At 42.7% G+C, this 23,462-nt stretch overlaps 1 long non-coding RNA gene across 2 annotated transcripts in view; it reads left to right on the top strand.

Moving 5' to 3' along the window:
• Positions 1-23,462, top strand: part of LOC111557985 — a 295,985-nt gene that overhangs the window by 130,255 nt on the left and 142,268 nt on the right. For both annotated transcript variants that reach the window (XR_006590700.1, XR_006590701.1), the window contains 2 exons: positions 17,088-17,252; positions 19,514-19,632. This is a non-coding gene — a long non-coding RNA (uncharacterized LOC111557985). The remainder of the gene's footprint in view (positions 1-17,087; positions 17,253-19,513; positions 19,633-23,462) is intronic.

Genomic DNA, 23,462 nt, shown 5'->3' on the forward strand with positions numbered 1-23,462 from the left:
TCACCAGTGCCATAATGTCAGGGTTGGCCAACTATGGCCTATTGGCCAAATCTATGCTTCTACCTGTTTTTGTAAATAAAGTTTTATTAGAACACAGTCACAATCATATATTTATATATCCTCTATGGCTGCTTTTTCTCTATTGTAGTTGTGACAGAAACTATGTGGCCTGCAAAGCCTAAAATTTCTATGTGGCCTTTTACAGAAAATCTCTGTTAATCTCTGCTATAATGTCTTACTTACTCTAAATGTATAGTAATTCTGAAAATCAGGTAGTGTGAGTTATCCAACTTTGTTCTTTTTCCAAATTATTTTGGTTTTTCTACGTTCTTGCTTTTTCCTTTCATATAACTTTTACAACTAACTTGCCAATTTTTAACAAAAACCTGGTGGGAATTTGATTAAGATTGCATTGAATCTTTAGATCAATTTGGAGAGAAATAAAAATAGGAAATCTTCTGTACTACACATAGTATATCTTTCCATTTATTATTATTATTTTTTATTTCTCTCATTAATGTTTTGTAGTGTTCAGGATACAAGTCTAATGCTTATTATGTTAGCTTTCTCCCTAAGTATTTCATATTTTTGGTTGTTATTGAAAATGGTGCATTAAAAAATTCAATTTCCCAATTGTTCATTGCTGGTGTATAGAAATACAATTGAGTTTTACACATTGATCTTGTTTCCTGTGACCTTGCTAAACTCACAAATACATGCTACTGGCATTTTTTGTAGATTCTTTGTGATTTTCTACTTCATCATGACATGTATAAATAATTACAGTTTTTTTCCCAATATGTAGGCTTTTTATTTTTTATTTTTCCATATTGTACTGTCTAGGACATCAAATATAATATTGAATGGAGTGGTAAGAGTGGACATCTTTGCCTTGTTCCTAATTTAGGGGGAAACTAAAGTGTTTTAAACAGGATCTGATATCATCTGATTTCAATTTTATATAGCAGCAGCCAGGCTCATGTGATCGGTTCTTACCTTTTCAAAGGGATGATACTGTGCATGTATACAGCCTGTATCAGTTAACTTTCCTCATAATAATGCTGTATAACAAATAACCACGATAGCTCAGTGGCATACACATCAATAGACATTTAGTTTTTGCTCCATATCTGTGGGTTAGTTGGAGCTTAGCTGCTCTAGGCTGAGTTAGGCTCCAGGCTGTGTGCTGGGTTAAGTTTATGCTACATGTTTCTCATCCTCCTTGGACTGTGTCTGCCAAGGGCAGGGTTTTCTCTTGTGTAGTGCAAGAGAGGAAGAGGGAAAGCCCTGCTGTGAAGTATGTTTCAAACCTCTGCTGATATTATGTCTTTTAACATCCCATTAGCCAAAGCAAGTCATATGACCAAGCCTTAGGTCAAGTGGAGAGATGCATTCTTTTCCCACTATCAGATTATGGTAGAGAGGTGGATGAATAATGTGATTCCAGGGTAGCAAATAACTGGGGTCAGTAATTCCATCATCACATCTCTTAAATGAGGGAACAGTCAAACTGCATGTGGTAGACAACCTATGAGTACTTCAAGGGCTGGGAGACTGCCTTATGTCTCTTTGTATCCATTTGAATAGCATAAAATGCCTGCATCATCATAAGTGCTTAATACATTTTTGTTGAATGAACGACTAGAATTTGTTAGTTGTTCACAAGCTAGCTTATTTTCTATTGCTGGTCAAGAGATTCTTGGTCCAACATTAACTTTACTTCTCATCTGTGTTTATACATCATTCTCAATGGGCTCCAGAAAACTACTTTTCTTTTTTTTTTATGTTTATTTATTTTGAGAGAGAGAGTGTGTGTGCAGGAGAGGGCCAGAGGGAGAGAGAGAAAAGTGGGGGGGGGGGGGAGAGAGAGAGAGAGAGAGAGAGAGACACCTAAGCAGGTTCTGTGCTGTCTGCACAGAGCCTGATGTGGGGCTCAATCCCACAAACTATGAGATCATGACCTGAGCTGAAATCAAGAGTTGGACAGTTAACCGGCTGAACCGCTCAGGTGCCTCCAGAAAACTACTTTTCAGTGACAGTAGAAAGGATAGGAAAAAATAACACCTTTGTGTCTGGGGAAAGGCTGTTCTCATTGGAAAATGCCTGGAAAGAGCCCGGAGAAAATAGGGACACCTGGGTTTGTGTTCTGGTTCCATTCGTTAGCTGTGTAATGGGAATCACTTTATGTAATTTTATCTGTAAAATGTAAAAATTCTTCATAAATACTTTGCTCTGCCCACCTAACAGGACTTTGTGATGGTGTCTATGAAATATATGGATGCATCTATATGATACATGTGAAATGACAGCATATATGAAATCATAAAGAGCTGTAATTAGGAAAGGCTGCAAACTCTAGGGAATTGCTATTCTGATGCTAACTGGTGACAGAGTTGATGGGGAGACATTCTCAGCTCTGAGAACAGCAACGCTCTGAGGTTCTGATGGTTTAAAGGAGGAGCCTCAGAGCTTTCAATCCTCTTTTTATAAAATCACAGCCTTTCATTTCACCACCCCTTACTTAACAGGCGCCTTGGTTTCCCTTTCTCCTCAGGGAAACTTCCACCTCCCTTTCTATCCTCACGTCACCTTTCCTCGGTCCCCTTCTCACCCTCTGTGCTTTACCCACATGAGCTTCTTTCCTCAAATATGCCACATGCTCGGTCTCATCTCTCAGGCTGGGCATATGCTGCTGCTTCTGCCTGAAATATGCTCCCCCACCCCCAAGCATTGCTCAATCCCACTCACCTTTCAGATCTCAGCTCTGCCAGCAAATGTTCCCTGTTCCCTGCATCTAAGTCAGTCACCCTTTTATGAGTGCCTACACATCCTGTGTAAACGTATTCTGTTTAATACCACCCTTGTGCAGTACTGCTAAGTGCTGTTTGTCTATGAAATATGTTCTAAAGCCATTTATATAAATTATAAAATATTTCAATATGAAAAACCCATTACATTACTGCCTGTGTGTGTGTGTCTGTGTTTCTTCTTCATCATGTCCTGCAACTTCCTTTTTAAAGTTTATTTATTTTGAGAGAGAGAGAGAGAGAGAGAGAGAGAGAGAGAATGAATGTGCATGTACACACATGTTGGGGAGGGGCAGAGAAAGAGGGAGACAGAATTACAAGCAGGCTCTCCACTCAGCACAGAGCCCAATGTAAGGCTCAGTCGCGCAACCATGATATCATGACCAAAGCATGATATCAGGAGTCAGATGCTCAACCACCTGAGCCACCCAGGTGCCCCTATTGTGTCCTGCGTCTTAATGTCTTTCTTTCAGCCCCTGAGAGCTGGGGCTGGGCAGACTCGTCTATATACCCTTGACCAGTGAATATCAGTGTATGATTTTGGAGTGTTCTCCTCCGTTGAGCACCTGCAGTATGGTCCTGAAGTGAGTGTGTTTGGCAACATATGCTATTTCCTCTGCAAGAGGCTTTCTTCCTGCCGTGTATACTTTGAGTCCTGGAAAACAGTTCTGACTCCAGTGACTGAGGCCAAGTATGACAGTGATGATGCTGCACTTGGTCCAGATAACCCAAGGAAGAGTATTTCATTGGAGGCATTGACAATACCTGGAGTTCATGATAAGGTAAACAGAGGGCAGAGACCCAGAAGATGCTGTGGGAAGGCAGAAAGGCCTGTGACATTATGGTGTCATGGTAAAAACTTGGGAGGATTGTCTAATGATAGCTTGAGAGCAGCCGTTGGAAGAAATTATGGGTGGGTGGCAAGTCATAATGTAGAAAATTTGAAGACCACTTGCCATGTACAATGACAGGCCACACATCCAAATAAACTTCGGTATAAGGACTCAAGATGGTGCCAATGTAGGGGCCACTTCCATTTCAGGAATATATTCCTCCATGCTAAATGGATACCAGTGTGCATCTATAATGGCACCGAGTGCATTGTAAAGAATCAGTTCTTTGTTTACTCTTCTCACTCCCTCTTATCACTGGATTATAAGCTCTGTGTGGGCAAACCTCTTGTCTGTTTTATTTACCACTGCAGTGAATACTGTGGTCTACCATCTATTTCCCCCTTCAAGAATTAAGTATTCATTTCCTGGCTACTGATGTGTTTGTTGCCTTCTGATGGCTCACGGCAGAGCTCTCCCCTCGGCATTGCCCTGCTATAGAGAACTGCTTTGCTCTAGATTATGCCCCTTCTCTGCGACCAGCCGATGTTCAATGAGTTTTAGACTGTGGTGGTGGTGGTGGTGGTGGGGGAGAGGTATACAAAGGCCTGCTTGCCTTGCCTCAATCTAAGACAACTCTGAAGGACCTGCCAGTCCTACAGCTCCCATGTGATTGACTAAGGTCATTCTGGAACTGCATCATGGTGCAAGTTCTGTGTCTAATCTAGCTCCTTCTACTCCCTCATAGGGGTTGTTCCTGAGGGTGCTCCCTAATAAGCTTCCTGAATGCAATTCTTTGTCTCAGAATCTATTTCCCAGGAAATCCCCCAGTGCTTGACTCCTTTCCAGCCTTGCACGGACAGTAGATAGATCCTCCGTTTCATACATGATAAAGTGGAGGTTTGGTGCACTTCAGTGACTTTCCAAAGACCAGCCAGGTGCTACATGCTGAATTGGGAAAACACTTATTACAAAGAGTTGATGTCTTAAATGAGAATGTATGTAAGTAACCATAAAGGCTAAGTTCTTATTAAATGCTAGTGTTCTTTTTCTAAAGGGTTAGGGCTAGCCCTGCAGAGCTGGAGGAAAAAGGAAGGCAGTGTACAGAGAATCATGGTTTGTACTACCCTGTGATGAAACACACTAGGGGACTGGTTTCTATCCTTGCCCCAACTCGAAGATTCAGCCTCTTTATCCCTACTTACCTGGTCTATCTCCTTTTCAATAGCCTAACTTCATAGAAAGGACCCTTCTTTGCAATCATAGTTGGTATAAGGAGACATTAGCCTATAAATTAACTACTCCATAAAGACTCCTATTTCCATGTACTAGGATTCTTTTTGCTGTTGTTGTTAGAAAACATTTTGACCACACACTGAGCTGATTATCACTGTAATTATACTATAATCCCATCTGAGGAAACTATCTAGAAAATTAACTGATGACTGTTCACCTACCCACAGGGAAGAGACTCACATTAGTCAAATCAGAACAAAGGAACAGTAGCCTCATTCACAAAGAGGGATTCTCCTTCTACCACACAGCTTTTTCTGTGGGTATATAGTGTGATTGTAGGGTCTAGAAGCATCCACCTAATATACACAAGGAATGTTTGCAAATTGATAACAAATGGCTAGTCATTTTCTCCAGAGATTTTTGGTGTAGGTGGTTTATGAGTTATTTCTCTTTTGGCATTTTGGATATAAGGGCAAAAAAAAAAAAAAGATATTAGGATGATAAGGACTTAAAGGCAACACATTATTCACTTAATGTTAACTTATAAATTCAAGGGATCTGAGTTTGGGGACCATTGTGTTGTGTCATCCTGGAAAATCTTTTGAATTCATCAGATTAGGCTAGGCTATGCTGTAGTAACAAACATACCACTCAAATTGGGTCATACGAGGCTATGATGTGGTAACAAGCCCCTCAAATATCCATGGGTTTATAGTCACTTACAGGAAGTACTGTGCTTGTCTAAGTTCTCTTCATACTAGTTCTCTTTCAATTTATGATTCAGGGGTCCAAGTGGTTCTGTCCTAGGGCTCTTTTTTCTTGACATGTGGATGCTCGCATCACTGCACCAGGGGAAAAGGAAGCTGGGAGAACCTCCATCCATTCTTTTAAGCTTTGACCCTGAAGGGATACATGTTTTTTTCTGCTCACAACCCATTGGCCAGAACTAATTTCATGGCCTTGCCTGCTGAAAGGAGGCTGGGAAATGTCGGGCCATAACTAGGTCTCAGTTTTTCTATCTGCAAACTAATTAATCTATTAAATAATGAATGCTTTAAAGAAATAGTACATGCCTTTTCGGTTTAGTCATTGTGCTAAACTCTGGCTGATGTGGTGGGCAAGATGCACATAATCTCTGCCTTCACAGAACCTCTGTTTTGAGGGGAGGTCAGATGTGCAAGCACTGACAATAAAGTGCAGTGATGCCCCAGCAGGGGAAACTGAGGGTACAATAGTAGTTTACTGCTCCAAGTACCATATCTGGATTAAGGATAGTGTCTTCTGGAGGAAGTGTTATCTTAGCTGAAATCTGAAGGACAACTGAATGTTAACCAGCAAGTGGAATCTTCAAAGCAGAACAATTGCCTTTGTGAAGGCCTGAAAAATGGGAGAATATCTTCCCAGGGTGTTGGGAAGTTTCCATGATATAATATATGTTTAAAGTATTTTGCAAACCTTTAAGTATTATATGTGCTTGGAAGGGTTACTTACTAATTAGCGCTTTGAGCAGAAATGTCAGTATAATGGCTACCACCGGACAGAATCAGCCTTGTGGATGTAGAAGAAATGGCAGTCATGGGTTGAACCCAGGCATTCAGACTCATGAGCCCAAGTTCTTAAGTACAAAGCAACATTACCCGTTTAGAAAGCAAGTTCATATGCAAGTATAAAACATATTATTGTAGGGATAACCGTTAACTTGATCCAACTTATACTTTTATAGAAGAGTAGATGATATACAGCTTCTGATAATTCATTTTTAGTAGCAGATTGCTATGTTTTGATTATTTATGAATCAGGCTGAAAGCAATGAGGAGGGGAACTGCAGTGAAATCTAGAAGACTAGACTGGACCACCTGTCTATTTGTCCATAGCCAAGCCAGGGACAGGGGAGTATTTTCTTTAGGCCTAGTGCATCATGTCTCCTATGTCCAGAAATCATCCCTATTTCTATCAGATCCTGTCATGCATCTGCCAGTTCATAGGTGAAACAAACTTCCCTGCTGCCCTCCTGCCCCAACCCATTTGAGGACCTCAGGGAAGTAGCAGCCAAGGGGTGAAGAAGGTAGAAAGTAGGAAGGAATGGATGAAGAAAAGTCTTTTGTACCAAGGATAAATTGGTTCTCTTTGAAAAACCCTGGCCTGTCAATTTTCTGCTCCTCCCAACTCATTTTGCCTCCATTGTTATGCGGGGACTAAAATATTCATTTCATGAGGAAATTGTCAAACTTTAGTGCTTTGAGATAATTGATGCATTTCATCAGCTCACCAAATTGAGAGAACGACTCAACAGAGGTCTGCCATCAGGCAGTCTCAGCCGAGAATTCTTTCATCAGAGTCACGCGAAGATCTTCCTTGGAGATGCGGGTAAATGGCCCAGTAATCGGGAGACATTGGAGAAAGCACACTCCCAGAACAAGACAGGGAACAAAGGGCTTTCTTGGCCAGGAAACGCTCTCACAGGGGACTTGTTGGTCCCAGACTCTGCCTCTGATTGGAAATGTAATCACTTGGCTGTGTTTAGCTGTGTCCAGTAAGGGGCCATTGGCGGCAATGCTCCACTAACTAGAAATCTCTTCTGCAATCAAATTAAACACGGCCACAGCTTCCTTGTGATTCATGCCGGTTATTCCAGAGACATTTTATTGCAGAAATGCTTTTTAAACATTAATTATGCTGCACATAATATGACCCAGATAAAATATGGGCGTATTATGACTTGTCTGTGGCTTCGGGGTGTGCTGTTTAATCCCTGGCAAGGGCTTTTAGGAAGAAGATGGGTCAGACCTTTTGTTTTGGATTTTCATTCCTGGGGCATTCTAGGTCTGCTCTCCAAATGTGGCTGCAAAAAGATTTGGGTTTTTATTGTTCACCCTGAATTAGCCTTGTCCTTTTCCCACACTCCCAAGTCTCTAGGAGGGACCACCAAGAGCCCTCAAATTTCCTAGGAAGACCCGGAGATTGACTTGGGAACCTATGCTTTAACAACCCTCTGCCTATGCCGGGCACAGCCATCCTGTCTCCTGAAATGTTGACACTGGTGCTCTCTGATTGGCTGCTGCCTGTGCTTCACCGTTTGTTAAATATTGTCAATACCACACCTGGAGGTATGCATCATCCTCATTTCTCACGTACAGAAACTGAAGCTCTGAAAACATATGTTACTTGGCCAATATTTCACTGTTATAAGCAGCAGAGCTGGATTTCTTTTTGTCCATTTCTTTTTGTCTCTGTGATGTTTCCCCAGTGTTTTTCAAACTTCTATCTAAAGCACTGGATGGGGCGCCTGGGTGGTCAGTCGGTTAAGCATCCAACTTTGGCTCAGGTCATGATCTTATGGTTTGTGAGTTTGAGCCCCACGTCGGGCTCTGTGCTGACAGCTCGGAGCCTGGAGCCTGCTTCAGCTTCTGTGTCTCCTTCTCTCTCTGCCCCTCCCCAACTTGTGCTTTGTCTGTCAAAAAAAAAAAAAATAAAAAAATAAAGCACTGGAAATCTTTCTTTAAAAGCAATCTTTTTTCTTTTTTTAAGTTTTTATTTAAGTTCCAGTTAGTTAACATACAGTGTAGTGTCAGTTTCAGGTGTATAATCTTACGTGAAAGTTTGGAGATGAAATGAATGTAGATGGAGCTGCCCAGGATGAAGCGCGGGGTGGGGGTGCAGAGCCTTGCAGGCAGTGCCCCTTGCCATCATTTGCTCTGGTTTTTCCCAGGTGCTTGTCTGGAACCTCTGAATGTAAAGATGACTGTCCTCTCTCCTGGAGGGCCGGGAGACAAATGAGTCCGTCTCCTGCTGGTTGTTTGTGGAGCCCATCCTTGGTCCCAGCACTCCCTTATGTTCAGAGGAAATAGCTGTGGCCCAAATTGATAACACTCCCTGCTCCTTGGAGCTTGCCTTTTCCCTGAGCAAATGGAGACAAAAACAAAGTGAGTGAAAACAGTGTACTCTACATTAGATGGCATAAGCACTGTGGACTTAAAGCCAAACAGGACTGGGAGATGAGGCCTTTGGGAGTGTCAGTGGAACAGTTTTCAACAAGATGACCAGTAAAGGCCACATTGGAAAGATGACATTTGAGCGAAGGGGGTAGGCTATCTGGGAAGGGCAGTACCCAGCTGTGGGACGAGCAAGGGGGGTGGCCAGTGAGGTGAGGTGTTGAGGAAGGAGCCAAGAGGCCTGAATCCCAGTGGGATGGGGAGCAGAGTGGGAGGGCAGGCAAGCGAGGTAGCAGGGCAGGTGTGAAAGACCGTGTGGGCCGTTGAGGGTCCCAAGTGAGGTAAGGAGCCATTGGAGAGTTTGGACTTGGAAGGAGGCCCAATGTGGCTCACATCTCACAGGGTGTTCCCTTATCTGTGTGGAGGACAGGCTGAAGTTGGTATAGAATGGGTCCTGGCAAAAGTCAGACTTCCCTTGAGGATGTCTTGGGGGCATGTAGCCCCTTATGTCAGACCCCTTTCGACATCCCTGCTATCCTTGGAGCCTACCTCAGTTTTTTTTTTTAATATGAAATTTATTGTCAAATTGGTTTCCATACAACACCCAGTGCTCATCCCAACATGTGCCCTCCTCAATGCCCATCACCCACTTTCCCCTCCCTCCCACCCCCCATCAACCCTCAGTTTATTCTCAGTTTTTAAGAGTCTCTTATGGTTTGCCTCCTTCCCTCGCTATACCTTTTTTTTTCCCTTCCCCTCTCTCATGGTCTTCTGTTAAGTTTCTTAGGATCCACATAAGAGTGAAAACATATGGTATCTGTCTTTCTCTGTATGACTTATTTCACTTAGCATAACACTCTCCAGTTTCATCCACGTTGCTACTAAAGGCCATATTTCATTCTTTCTCATTGCCACGTAGTACTCCATTGTGTATATAAACCACAATTTCTTTATCCATTCATCAGTTGATGGACATATAGGCTCTTTCCATAATTTGAACCTACCTCAGTTTGAAACTGAATGTGAGGTTGAAGGGAAAAATGAAAGTGCATGTGTGTGTGTGTGTGTGTGTGTGTGTGTGTGTGTGTGTGTGTATGTGCACACACACTCATGAATGAATGTATGAGAGTATGAGTGTGCGAGTGTGTATGTGTGTGAGTGTGAAGTGGGTGTTTAGGGAAACGGGAGAGTGCAAATTTGCTGCCCAGGACAGGATCACGTATGTGGCAGCCCACTCTGGCCAAGTGCTGTAAACGGGTGGTGGAGGTCAGTGGAGGGACTGCACAACACAGGGAATCATGAGCCAGCTCAGCCTGAGCTCTGTTTTCTGGTGGTTGTCCCAGCCTCCTTCTCCATCTGACTGCATCTGCTTCCAGGTCAACTCTCTGATTCCCCCGAGTGAGGGGTGTGGGTCATTCTCTCATGGTTTACCTTGGCTGTATCTCATGGTGAGCTTCCTGTTTTGAACCATCTTGAACTGTAATGAGGTGTTCCTGTCACATCTATGATATGGTGGACTTCTAGAGGGGCTCAGCCATGTCTTGTCCATTTTGGAACTCAGGTGCTCAGCCAGTGCCTGAGACTTGGCAGGAGCTCTCAGTATTAATAAGACTAATGGGGGTCTTTCTTCTTTTTATGAATATTCCCATCAGAAGTGTGTCTTCCGTGGCCCAAAGCTTTATTGTTCCCACCAAATAGATTTTTCTTTAAAGCTTTCTTCATGATCAATCACTAACCAGTTGTTCTTATCAATTTGCCTGGTCAGTCTGAGTTGATTGTAAATTTAGATGGTGGAAAGAGACTGCTTTGTGGGCCAGTAATTGGGCTTTCTTAATAGCGACATTGGATCTGAGCTGAGTGGCAGTGAAACAGAAGATGGTCATTGCCTAGGCCTGGTCTGGGCCTTAGATGATAGTGTCTGATAGATGCGGAGACTGTCTAATGCTCAGGACCAAATAAACGCTATGGGAGAGCTAGATAAATGTCCCTAAAGAGGAAGTGCAAAAAAAAGGCATTTATTTATCATAGATTTAGGAGAGGAAACATAATGACCTTGGGGAGGCAGGGTGATGACATGGTCTGGTGGCAGGTACAGCTTTGGTCATCTCAGGCTGTAACTCTGGCAAATTCTCACTGGCCCTTCCCGAGTGGCATCTGGGACTCCTGTGGGATCATTTGGGCTGTGGGTTTCTGCAGTGTCTGTGCATTGCCTCGGGAGCCATTTGGAAGAAGGATGCTCTGTGTACATGACACAGCACAGAGGATGGTCCCCATGTGACTCACAATGGAATCTGAAGCACTGGAGGAATTGGATTAGCAAGATTCAAGGCTGGAGAGAAATTGGGTCACATGCTTTCCTAGGAAGTTGGAAATCAAGCTGTCTGGCTCAGGAACAGTGGATGTGTGGATGGGCCACATAGGGAGGTGATTGTCATATCTGTAGGTCATCGGCTATCCCAGGGTAGGTAGCAGTGATGTTGGAAGGGAGTGGGTTGTAGTCAAGAGATTCATGTTCAAATTCTGCCACTGCCACCTACTTGCTACCTGTTATGGGAACATGCATATTTTGAAGATTCCCAATATCTCAGAACATGACTGTATTTGGAGATAGGGCCTTTAAAGATGTAATTAAGGTAAAATGGGGTCATATGGGGGGCTCTCATCCAATCTGACTGGTGTCCTAATGAGAAGAGGAGACTGGGATCCAGACATGCATGGAGGGAAGATTATGTGAAGACGTAGGGAGAAGAAGGCCATCTGTAATCCAAGGAGAGAAGCCTGGAAGAGATCCTTCCCCCCCAGCCCTCAGAAAGAACCAACTCCACCAACATCTTGATCTTGAACTTCTAGGCTCCAGAACTGTGAGAAAGTAAGTTTCTGTTGTTGATGCCCTGTGGTACTTCGTTATGGTAGCCATAGCAAACAAATAAATTACTTAAATGAGCATGGATAAGTTGTTTCACTTCTCTGGGCTTCAGTTTTTCCATCTGTAAAGTGAGTCACTCATCTGAGAGCACCTGATGAAATAACGTATCAAATATTCTCTGTAGATGGGAAGTGTTGAAGAAATTGTTGGCTATGACTGACAGTTTTCCTCAAGATTGCATCATTTACTCATCACTCATTCTGTAAATATTGAGTGCCTATAGTGTGCCAGACACTGTTCTCATGGCTGACGTTACAGGTGCAGAAAATAAAGACAAAAATATCTCTGACTTCCTGGAACTTTGCATTACAGGGGTTACTGGTGGGAGGTGGGAGAGTAAGAAACAATGGACAACACAAGTACAACACATGGTAAACAAGAAAAGGATGAATGTGATGTAGAAAATGAAATCAGAGAAAGGGACAGAGAGGGCTGGTATTGGAGTGGTCAAGAGTTTTAAAATAGTGTGGTTGTATGAGCCTTTCTGAGAAAGGGAAATTAGGGCAAAGACAGGAAGTAAAAATGAGCAAGCCAGGTGGACATCTGGGAGAAGAGTGTTCTGCAAACAGAGACTAGCACGTGCCAAGTCCCTGGGGTCCAGAGAAAGTTTCAGGTACTTGTAACCCATAAAGCCCTGATTTAGATTGTCTGGAGGGTGTTGAGCATTTTGGCAGGTGTGTGATAAACACCTTTCTTTATAGTATGTGTTAACCCATATGGTCATTATCAAGGATGGTACTGAAACCTGATATAGAGGATTGGTTTAGAGAGACTATCTTATTGTTTGTTGGGGGAGGGGATTCAGAGGAGTGGAACAAGCTGAGACAGTCCGTAGCAGTTAGTAGACTTCCTCTTTGAGGCATGCAACTCCTACAATCGGGTGGTAAATAGCATCTCTCAGGGCCTGAGAAGCAAAAGAACAGATGGTCCAGGTGACCTGGGGAGCCTATAACAGAGATGGGATTTGAATGTTAAAAGAAAGAGGTGAGGGGCGCCTGGGTGGCTCAGTTGGTTAAGCCTCCCAACTCTCTCCATTTTGGCTCAGGTCATGATCTCATGGTTCCTGCGATTGAGCCCCATGTTGGGCTCCGTGCTGACAGTGCAGAGCGTGCTTGGGATTCTCTCTCTTTCCTCTCTCTGCTCCTCCTCGCCTCTATCAAAATAAATATATAAAAATTTTTAAAAAATAAAAGAAAGAGGAGAGTCTGTATAATTTCATAAGCTCAGTGAGAATCCTCTTATAATTGAGTCCTCTGGAGGAAATCACAGCCTTATGTACAAACTATAAATCATAGAGAAGTATGAAGTAAAAGAAAATAAAAGTCACCCCCAGGTACTGGCCCAGGTTGGTGTTTTAATAAACGTTAGACGGTGGAAAGAGTGACTGTTGAGTGAGAATTGCAACATTGAAAGAAAGAATGAACTGCTACCATGCTGGTATGTTTCTACTATTTTTCCCTATCTGTTATCTTTTTAAAAAACTTTTTATCTGTATTTAATATCCTGATTTTTTTAATCTCAAAAATAAAACAAGCACTTCTTTTTGTTATTATAAACTTTCCATAAATACTGTAATATTATGTTTCATAATCTATTGATGCATTCATCCAGTATTAACCTGCTACTCATGTTTCTCATATTATAAATAAGACTGTGTAGAACATCTTTGTACATGAATTTTTCTTTTTCTTTTTTATTTCCTCTTCCAACATTCTTAGGATTGTTTTCCTGGAATCAATTTCTAGGCATAGAATACAATTACTTTAGTAAAGGGTACAATTTCTTCAGGGCTGTCAAAATCAATGTGAATCATCTTTATTTTATTCTCTATTGGATCACTTCTTTTGCTGAGTTTTGTTTCTCCTGTAAATTGGAAAAGCTTTCTTTCCATCTTTATCCAAGATGCTACTAAACACATTGAGCACAACAGGTTCAAGGGTATGATTTACTCCAGTTTGAAAGTTCTTTATGTTTGAAAATTCCAATTCTGTGAATTATAATACTGTCTTCCTTCATGTTAATTTAAAATTTTGTCTAATTATCTTGCTTAAAGGGAGTTGCCTGAGAATAGCCTTTGATGCCTAAGTGTGCAGCCTATGTTTTCCTAGTAGTGAGAATTTCTAAGCTTGATGTAGTTAAAGATAGATGTAAAAAAGCATTTAGCACTGGTATCAGATTTATTTAGTTTTAATTGTTTTATGTGAGTTGAATTGGTATGACTAGATTTGTGATGTTCTTTGCAAAATTCATTCCTTTTTTAGCAGGGCACATTTCACAAGATAATCTTGAAATGGCTAGACATCCTTATCTTTTTTAATGGTTTTTAACTCCTATTAGCTATAATGGGATTTCCACAAATAAATTGCTGCATTTTGTTGAAAGATAGATACTAGCACCCAGCTGACCGTCCCCCAAGCACGGGGGGTTTTGATCCTACTCACACACATGCCATTTTTCTTTCCTCAATGCAGTACAATTTTAAAAACTCCGTTAAAGAGCAGGAACATATTTACTAGACAACGATGTGATTCTGGTTTTTGAAGGCTGACAATGTGCTTCCATCAGTGCATTTGGCTGCCTGGGAAAAACAATTCTTTAAAAGCTCCCAATAAATGACATAAATAAACCAGTGAGGAGCCAGGGGCCTGCTCAGACTCTGCTGAATTATATGTCCCTGTGACAAACTATTGTTTGAGGACAATGACAAACATTTCAGACCATCTATGGAAGTCACTGGGGGGACTTTTGTTTCTCTCTAATAGCCCCTGAAGGCTTTCTGGCTAATAGTGTGTATAATGAGTCCAGTTTTCCAGCCCCTGAGAGGAGAGGCTGTGTTGCTTTCGTATGCGCAGGGAAGGCCTCTGAAATTTCAGCAGTGGCAAAATTTGGTCTCTTGTAAGGGAGGCACACAACCTCCTCAGCCGGGGAAGCTGAGGAGAGAGGGAGAAAAGGTGAGGGTCATAGGACAAGATGCCAATATAGGGCTTCACATCTGGGGCCCAAGTCAGGATCAGCTCTCAGGTTTACTCAGAGCATCACAGCCAGAGAATGGAGGGCCAGTCCAGTGCCAAGATACTAACTCAGGTTTGGAAGAGGCTTGGCAGATGCTGATGGCTAGGGAGCCCTCTAGTCACCTTCCCTTCCTTGTCCTCCCCACCCCCCATCCCAGGCTCTCTATATGGGAGTCTCTACGTCACTGAGGTGAGATTCCAGATCTCCATTTTAATAAACCTCAAACCCCTCAGGTGATTCTGTGGCACACTCAAGCTGGACAGCCCCTGGTTGGGTTCGGGCCTGCCCAGGGCTGAGAAGGTGGCATCTATTCCCATGTCTGCATGGATCGCTGAACTAGGAATTGGGAGGCCAGAATCGTAGTGCTGAATTCCAATATTTGTTTGTGGAACTTCGACATGCCACTGTTCCAAGTCTTGGTCCATTTATTTGTGAAGTCAGGGTATGGACCTGTGGTTCACAACCCTGGTTGCACGTTGGAATCACCAAGGAAGCTCTGAGAAAATGGAAAAGCCTGGGTCCCCTCCAAGCTCTGTGAATTGGAACATCTACTTGCAGGTGGAAGCTGGGCATCTATAGATTTATTCCAACCTGAGGCTCAGAGAAGTAAAGGCATTTGGTCAAATTCTTTCTAAATAATTATTTATACAGTTGGGCTTGAATTGAGGCTTTCCTATGCCCTGGAAGAGCACATCATCATCATCAACAATAAAAGATGAATCATCAGTGCAGGTCAAGTTGGCAGCCTCAGATCTGGGCTTCCAGTAGAGAGACGTAACAGAGGGTTGGAACACTATCCTGTTGGTTTGGTTACATAGGATTGGGATCTCAGCATTGGGGCCACAGGGCATGAAGAAATTTGTGGATGGGTGGAAGAGGAACTAAGGGAATTTAACCCAATTCTAGGGCACACACTGAGGTAGTAGCAACAACTCAAATCACAGTGTCCTGGAAAGTATGGAGAATTCAGTCTTCAAGGTTGGTGACCATCCTCGTGGTGTCTAAGTAGGGGTCTCACAGTGAACCAGCAGGAGGCTTGAAGATGAATCAGGATAATCCCTGTGTCATGATCTTTCTAGTTTTTCCAGCTAGGGTGAAGGCCAAGGTCTAGGCCAAGAAAGAGGAGGGCCTCAACCAAGGAAACTGGGATTCAGGAAGAGGCTGCCAACTCCAGGAGAGCTCTAGAACAGTACTTCTTAAAGGGGAGCCTCAGATCAGCAGCGTCAGAATCACCTGGTGAATCATTATACATGCAAGTTCTACTGAAGCAGAAGCTCTGAGGGGTGGATCCTGCAACGTGTGATGCAAAGAGCCCTCCAGATGATTCTGATGTACACTGAAGGCTGAGGCCCACTGGTGTAGAGTTTTTGTAAGGAGCAAAGGCAAAGCAAATGTCTTGGGGGAACATATGGTACAATGGGCCTGTCATAACTAATCGCTGACTTAGAGACACAGGAGGAAACTTGCATCCCCTTGTTGGATATGGGCCTTTATTGCTATGATGAGGGTTATCAGGGTCCCCAGCTGACCAGAGCTGGGCACATCAGGGACTACTAGAGGCAGGGGAGGAGATGCCAATGTCCATGGATACACCTGGAGATACTCAGGTGGTACCTCCTCCCTCAGAGCTAGGGCTGAATTCTACTCACCACACCATCTGCTTCCCTTGCTGAGTGCTGCTGGGTCCAAGTGAGAATAAAGTCAAATATTTTTGAAAAGTTCTGTGTCCAGCCATATTCAGATGATACTTAGGCCACACAGATAACATCTTCCTCACGGTCAATAAAAGTGATGCACAGCAGACTGTGGAGTTATTCAACACAGTTTTCAAAGATCTCTTTTATTGCCTGTGTATAAAAGCATGCAGAGACTCCTTTTTTTTCTGAGAGGGCAGCAATGATACACTGATTTGGTAGAAATAAATGATGGACATGTTGTATCAGGCACAGTGGGTCCTCCATTCATGTGGATTATTTTGCTGCATAAAAAAACCCATAAGTGAACAGGCTTAAAACAGGCACAACCTCATGTCTGTGAACACCACATGAAAGAAATCTTCACTGCTTTTTTCTAGTATGATTGTGATGGCTACTTTTATGTGTCAACTTGACTGAGCTAAGGGATGCCCAGAAAGCTGGTAAAACATTATTTCTGGGTGTATCTGTGAGGGTGTTTCTGGAAGAGGTTAGCATTTGAATTCGTAGACTAAGTAATAAAGATTGCCCCCACAAATGTGGAAGGGCATCATCCAGTTAGTTAAGGGCTTGAGTAGAACAAAAAGATGGAGAAAAGCTGAATTAACTCACTCTCCTGAAGCTGAGACATTTATCTTCTTCTGCCTTAGGACATTGGCACTCCCGACTCTTGGACATTTGAACTCAGACTGGGACTTATACCATGGCCCTCCAAGGATCAGGCCTTTGGACTCAAGCTTAACTACACCGCGGATTTTCCTGGTTCTCCAGCTTGCAGATGGCAGATTGTGGGACCTCACAGCCTCCATGACCACGTGAGCCAGTTCGCATTATTGATCTCTTTTATGTACATCTATGTATATCGTATTGGTTCTATTTCTCTGGAGAACCCCAATACAATGATAATGGATATACTTGAAGTAGTAATGTTTGAGCAGTAGTTATTGGCATTGAAAGCCCCCATTATAGAGACATGGTCCAAACTGACCACTTGAGAAGGAAATAAGTAATTCTTAAGCTGTCTGTGGTTGTTGGATATATTCAAGGGGGCTGCCTCCAATTGAAATCACACCCTTGTCTTCGCCTCCAGAAGGTGGAGATATGCGTTTTGGCTTAAGCCAGGATGTTACTAAAATTTTTGTTTAGTTTGAGTGTAAGCAGACATATTTCTAGATCTTTGTGGCTTGATGGAACATTACTTTCTTTAACTCACCTTGACATGGTGTACAGAGTTTGACTTTCTTGTATATTTTTGGTGGGAACTAGACGTGTGAAAACAGTCTCTACTGTGCAACTGAATTTCCTGCACCCGGGAAATTCTAATGTAGATATAACCACCTCCCTGCAGTGAGGAGACTGAGGAACCACAGCCTCTGGAGATGCCTGGAATTATTTTTTAACTTTCTGTTATGAAAATGTTCAAGTTCAGACAGAAAATGACAGAATAGTGCAATGAAGCCCCATGTAATCATCACCCACCTTCAACAGTCTTCAACAGAAGTGTGTTTTCTGTACCCCCATCCACTTCTCTCCAGTTCTCTCACCATGACTGATTTATTTTGAAGCAAATCTCAACTATCATGTCATTTCATCCACAGATATGTCAGTATGTATTTCTAAAAGACAAGAATTCTTTAAAAAAGCATAATCACAATACCATTATCACATGTAAAAAAAGATGACAGTATCTACTTATTAGCATCAAATATCCAGTGTTTACTTCCCTGATTGCATCATAAGTGGTATTTTTATTGTTGGTTTGCATGAATAAGGATACGATACTTAGCATCCTTCATCTTCTGTTTGGGCTCAGAAATCCTAAATAAATTCTGAGGGGCTGAGGCTGTTGTGTCATCCCTCTGTAGCCCAGTGATTGGCCCAGCAAGCACATCGTCTGCCAAATTCTGGCAGCAGAAGCCAGAGGGGCAGGTGGTAGAAAAATCACATGAACGTAGGTTGCCAGGATCCCAGCTTGGGTCTAAGCTGTGTTCATTGTAAAATCTGGACATGATTTCAGCACTGGTGGGGAAAGGCCACTATGGAGTCTACCTGATGAGAAGCTAAGGATTCACTTGGGCAAAGGCTGAGATGCAGGATGAAAGAGTTGCTCCAAAGAATAGGTCCCAGGGTGGGGCTGGCTATCCTTGGCTGTCATCCAATGCCAGTAGATCCTACTTACCTCCTGGAAGCATGCAGTGTGTGTGACCCAGTTCACATTCTGGAAGAATGCAGTGTGATGGCTCTGGGTTTGAAGGCTGGTGATAATAGGTACCTACTAGTCAGGTCCTTTCCTTACCCAAGGTCAGGGGCTCACTAAGATCTCCATGGGACTTTGAGAATTCAAGTTGCTGGCACTGCGAAAGCAAGGCAAAGTAGCTGATGAATTTGATTAAAGCCCATGGTCTATGAGTGGAGTATCAGATTATTTTGGGATACAATTATTGGCATCCCTGTCTCCTTTTGAAGGAAGGTAGGGGAGAACTCACCTATTTATCCTTCTGTTCATTTATCCATCTAGTTATCCATCCATCCCCTTTCTGTTCTCTCTACTTTGTCGTTCTCCTCAATAAGCAGACAGGTTCTTTCCATGTGGCTAGGGACAATGGCTGTTGATAGCCCTAGATTATTCATACTAACACAAAGGGAATTTCTCTCTTACATCATCTGTATGTCAATTCCAGTGAAGAAATGCCACTGGCCTTTTTGGAATCACATGCCCTCAGTTACTGTGTTCAGTAAAACAGGATACTCCAGTAGATAAGCTTATATCACGCACCCACCCTGTGGCCAGAGGAGAAGGGAAAAAGAGGGGAATATCTAGGGCAGGAAAAACAAACTCACTAATAAACTACAATATCTATCACACTCTGTATCACACGTCCCCTCAGTCCTCCACTGACATGAGTTGAACTCCCAAGTTAAAGCCTCCAAGATTGATGAAAAGGAAGTATGGATAGATACTGTTCCCACTTGCAAATTTTGAACTTTATAGTTTAGCTTATTCAGTTTTATTTAGTGTGACTACCTCATTTCCCACCATATTGATTTATTTATTGAGTCTCTCTCTAATACAAAGGAAGAAGCAGGTAGAGAAAGTACTGTAGTCAACTGACGGAAAAATGGTTTTCTTCATGGACTCAGCGAATACCAGCCCGTTTCTTCATCCTTAGTTGCACAAACCATCCCCACGTCGGGGTAAGTATCACCTTGCATCCCTCTCCTCTGTACCTGTCCCCATTTCTCCATGTAGGATTTGTAATAGTGTCATCAGGACAGAGAGGAGTGAGGAGGTGGGCTGGTGGGATGGCGTGTGTGTGAAGGAGTAGAGAGAAGTCAGAAGAGGAGAAAGCAGACTTCTGGTTCTCCCGTGTGTGTGAGCGTGCGTGTGCGCACCCACACACACACAGACACACCTGCACGCACAGGCACATTCATGTGGATTAGCTGATCAACGCTTTATTTAAAAAAAACAAACTCTGAAGTTGAGGATAGTTTTGTGATGACTGATAGGACTCTGAACACCATCCCTTGTTCCAGGAAACTCACAAGGGGAGTAATTTGGCACTTGGTCAACAATTCCTGAGAGATTTTAAAAACAAAATAAGAGTGTTTGCAACTTTCTTTACAAGTCTTTCTAAATCTGAAGAAACAAGCCCAATTGTTAACTAATAGCCAATAATATATTGGTTTACAGTGGATGCAATAATAATCTGTATATTTGGTATATTTATGTTCATTCTATAAGTGTTATTTGTCTGTTTTTAGTTATCCAGAGGAGTTTATGATTGATCTTTTCTTTTAAAGATATTTGTTAATTTCTGATGCTTATCATTGGTCAGGAACCCTTATCCCTTTACAAAAGTGAGTCCAAGGGAAAAAGAGTACTTTTATGCAATGATCTACTTAAAAACAACATTCAAGAGCATTCTGTAGCAAACAATTGGGAACTGCTGGTACTCTTTAGATTCTAATATAAACATGGTCAAAAAGTCTGGGCATGAGTTAGAAACAACTGAATATTAAAAATGCAAATGGAACAGCTGAACTCAAGGGAAATGCTTCATAAGCAGACAAAAGTACCATCAAAAATGCTGTAGTGGTGTTATGAAATTTTAATTCATGATCAAAAAATTTTCTCGCAAGTCCCAATACTTCTTTCCAATATATCTTTCAAATTATAGTGGGACCCGGTGGATAACTTTTTAAATATCCCTCAAATTGCAAGTAGATGAACATTTGGCCCAAATACTTTAAAATTCTTACTCTGGCTAAGCTTGGGGATTCAGTAGGAAGAGTTACATCAGCACAGACCAGCCCTGCCTCTTATATCTTACATCTTCTAGCAACCAGAATGTGTTTCAGGCACGCATTTTGGAGTTATGTTTAACAATCCCGAGACATCATCTCTATTCAGCCTCACAGCCTCCGGTGGAGATGAAGAGAATATTAAATAATCGAGAGGGCCTGCCATGAAATCTTGCAGCTCTTGAGTGAAGCTCGGCATCAGGGTGACTGCTTTTTAAAAAAATATTATGTTTGCATTTTGTTTCAGAAATAATATGCTTTAAGCTCTTAAAATGAGCATTACTGGGTGCTCAAGGTCAGGCACAACCTTGAGTGTTAATGGAGTGTTAAAAGAAACCGGTTTAAGGTAAATTCCATTGGTCTTATACTGAAAAAATTTATTTAGGTGCGACTGAGCTTGCAAGCTCAGGTAAATCATCCACACTTGACAGCGGTGTGGAAAGAAAGCGGAAACAAGTAGAAAGCCAGTGTTTTGAGGTTTGCAAAGGGCTTGAGGTATGGTGTGACTAGAGGTCTGTTGGATGTCTTAGCTTTCTATGGCTGTGTAACAAATGACCATAAGTTTAGCAGCTTAAACAATTCCCGTTTGTTAGCCCACAGTTCTGTAGGTTAGATGTCCAGTACATCATGCCTAACTTCTCTGCTCAGGGCCTCACTTAGCTGAAGTCAGGGTGATCGCTGGACTGAGTTCTCACCTGAAGGCTCTAGGGATGAATCCACTTCCAGTCGCATCACTGTTGTTGTTGGCAGAATTCAGTTCCTTGTGGTTGCAGGGTTGAGGTTCCCATTTTGTTGCTGACTGTCATCTTGGGCCCACATTCCTAGACCCATGGGCCCCTCCATCGTCAAGTCAGCAATGGCATGTCAAATTCTTCTTGTGCTTTATTTTATTTTATTTTATTTTATTTTATTTTATTTTATTTTATTTTATTTTTTTAATGTTTATTTATTTTTGAGAGGGAAAGACAGAGCACAATTGGGGGAGGGGCAGAGAGAAAGAAGGAGACACAGAATTCGAAGCAGGGTCCAGGCTCTGAGCTGTCAGCCTGACGTGGGCCTTAAACCCATGAACCACAAGATGATGACATGAGCCGAAGTTGGACACTTAACCACCTGAGCCACCCAGGCACCCCTCTTCTTGTGCTTTGAAATGTTGATCTCCTCTGTTGTTGACCTTTAGACCCAGATTTATTATTTAAAAAAAAATGTTTTTTAATGTTTATTTATTTTTGAGACAGAGACAGAACATGAACAGGGGAGGGTCAGAGAGAGAGGGAGACCCAGAATCCGAAACAGGCTTCGGGCTCCGAGCTGTCAGCACAGAGCCCGATGTGGGGCTCGAACCCACAGACCACGAGATCATGACCTGGGCCGAAGTCGGACGCTCAACCGACTGAGCCACCCAGGCGCCCCTAGACCCAGATTTAAAGGGCTCCTGTGATTAGGTCAGGCCCACTCAGGTAATCTCCCTGTCTTAAAGTTAATTGGTTTGGGATGTAATTATATCTGTAAAATCTCTTTATAACATAAATAATTATGGCAGTTATATCTTATCATATTCACAGTCCTAGGTTATACAGGGTATGCATACCAGGGGATAGGACCTTGAGGGGCATCTCAGGCTCTTTCTACCACCGTGGTGTTTGTTGAGACCCACACCCTGCAACCAGAGGCACTGCCTCTTAGAAGACTGAACTTCTGATGAGTCTGTTGGAAGGAGGGGGACAAAGGAATAATGATTCAGGCGGGGGTGGGGGTTACCTAGAAACCACATGTGCCTTTTATCGGGTCTGCTTCCTAATGTAGCAGGCACCTTATTATGTCCTTCTTAAGACCTCAAAGAATAACATGAACTATCTAGAAATCTTGATAAGTGAATACATGAACCTAGCTGGAGATGCAGGAAAGAGGCTGGCCTCCTCTTGTGCCACCACTGGGAATCCATGAAAATTGGGAAAAGATGTCATTTAATTGGATACAGTTTTGTGGGCACTGCCTGGTCAGTTGGCTATCAGATCCAGGACAGTCCCACTCACCCCTCAGCCAGGCACCTTGTGCACAGTCATGTGCAGTGTCCCTGTGTAGACTCTGGGTCCAATACAAGTGGGCCTGGGCCTGGGCCTGTGTGGGTCTGGGCAGTAGACACAGAATTTTGTTGCATCTAGAGAGGGAGAACTATAAACACTATCAATTTACACAGCAAAGGGCAAAGGGCATAGAGAAGAGCTTCTTACCTCAGCACCATTGACCTTTGGAGCCGGACAGTCCTTCGTGGTAGGGGCTGTCCTGTGCATTGTAGGATGTTAGCAACACCTCTGACCTCAGTAGCATGCCCCCTAAATTGTGACAACCAAAAATGTTTCCAGACATGGTAAAATATCCCATCGGGGGCAAAATCACTCTCAGTAGAGAATGGCCATGGATGTATAAATTCTAGAACATAGGAAATCCCTCTGATATCCCATGGAAGCTTTCTGTCTTTTAGGACTGGAAGTGAGGAATGTAAATATTGGAGAAACCACAAGCAGTTATGTGACTGTAGGGCAGAATGTATGAGAGAGTGAGACACAGAGAGAGAGAGTGATCTCTTTGCTGAAGTCCTGATCAAGTGGCATCTGAATACTGGACGTCAGTGCTGGTAGTCAGTGCTATTCCTGAGCTTTTAAATTACATGAGCCAATATATATATACATTATATATATAAGCCAATATATATATAT

This window comes from Felis catus, chromosome E2 (genome assembly GCF_018350175.1).
Source record: "Felis catus isolate Fca126 chromosome E2, F.catus_Fca126_mat1.0, whole genome shotgun sequence".
Taxonomy (NCBI): domain Eukaryota; kingdom Metazoa; phylum Chordata; class Mammalia; order Carnivora; family Felidae; genus Felis; species Felis catus.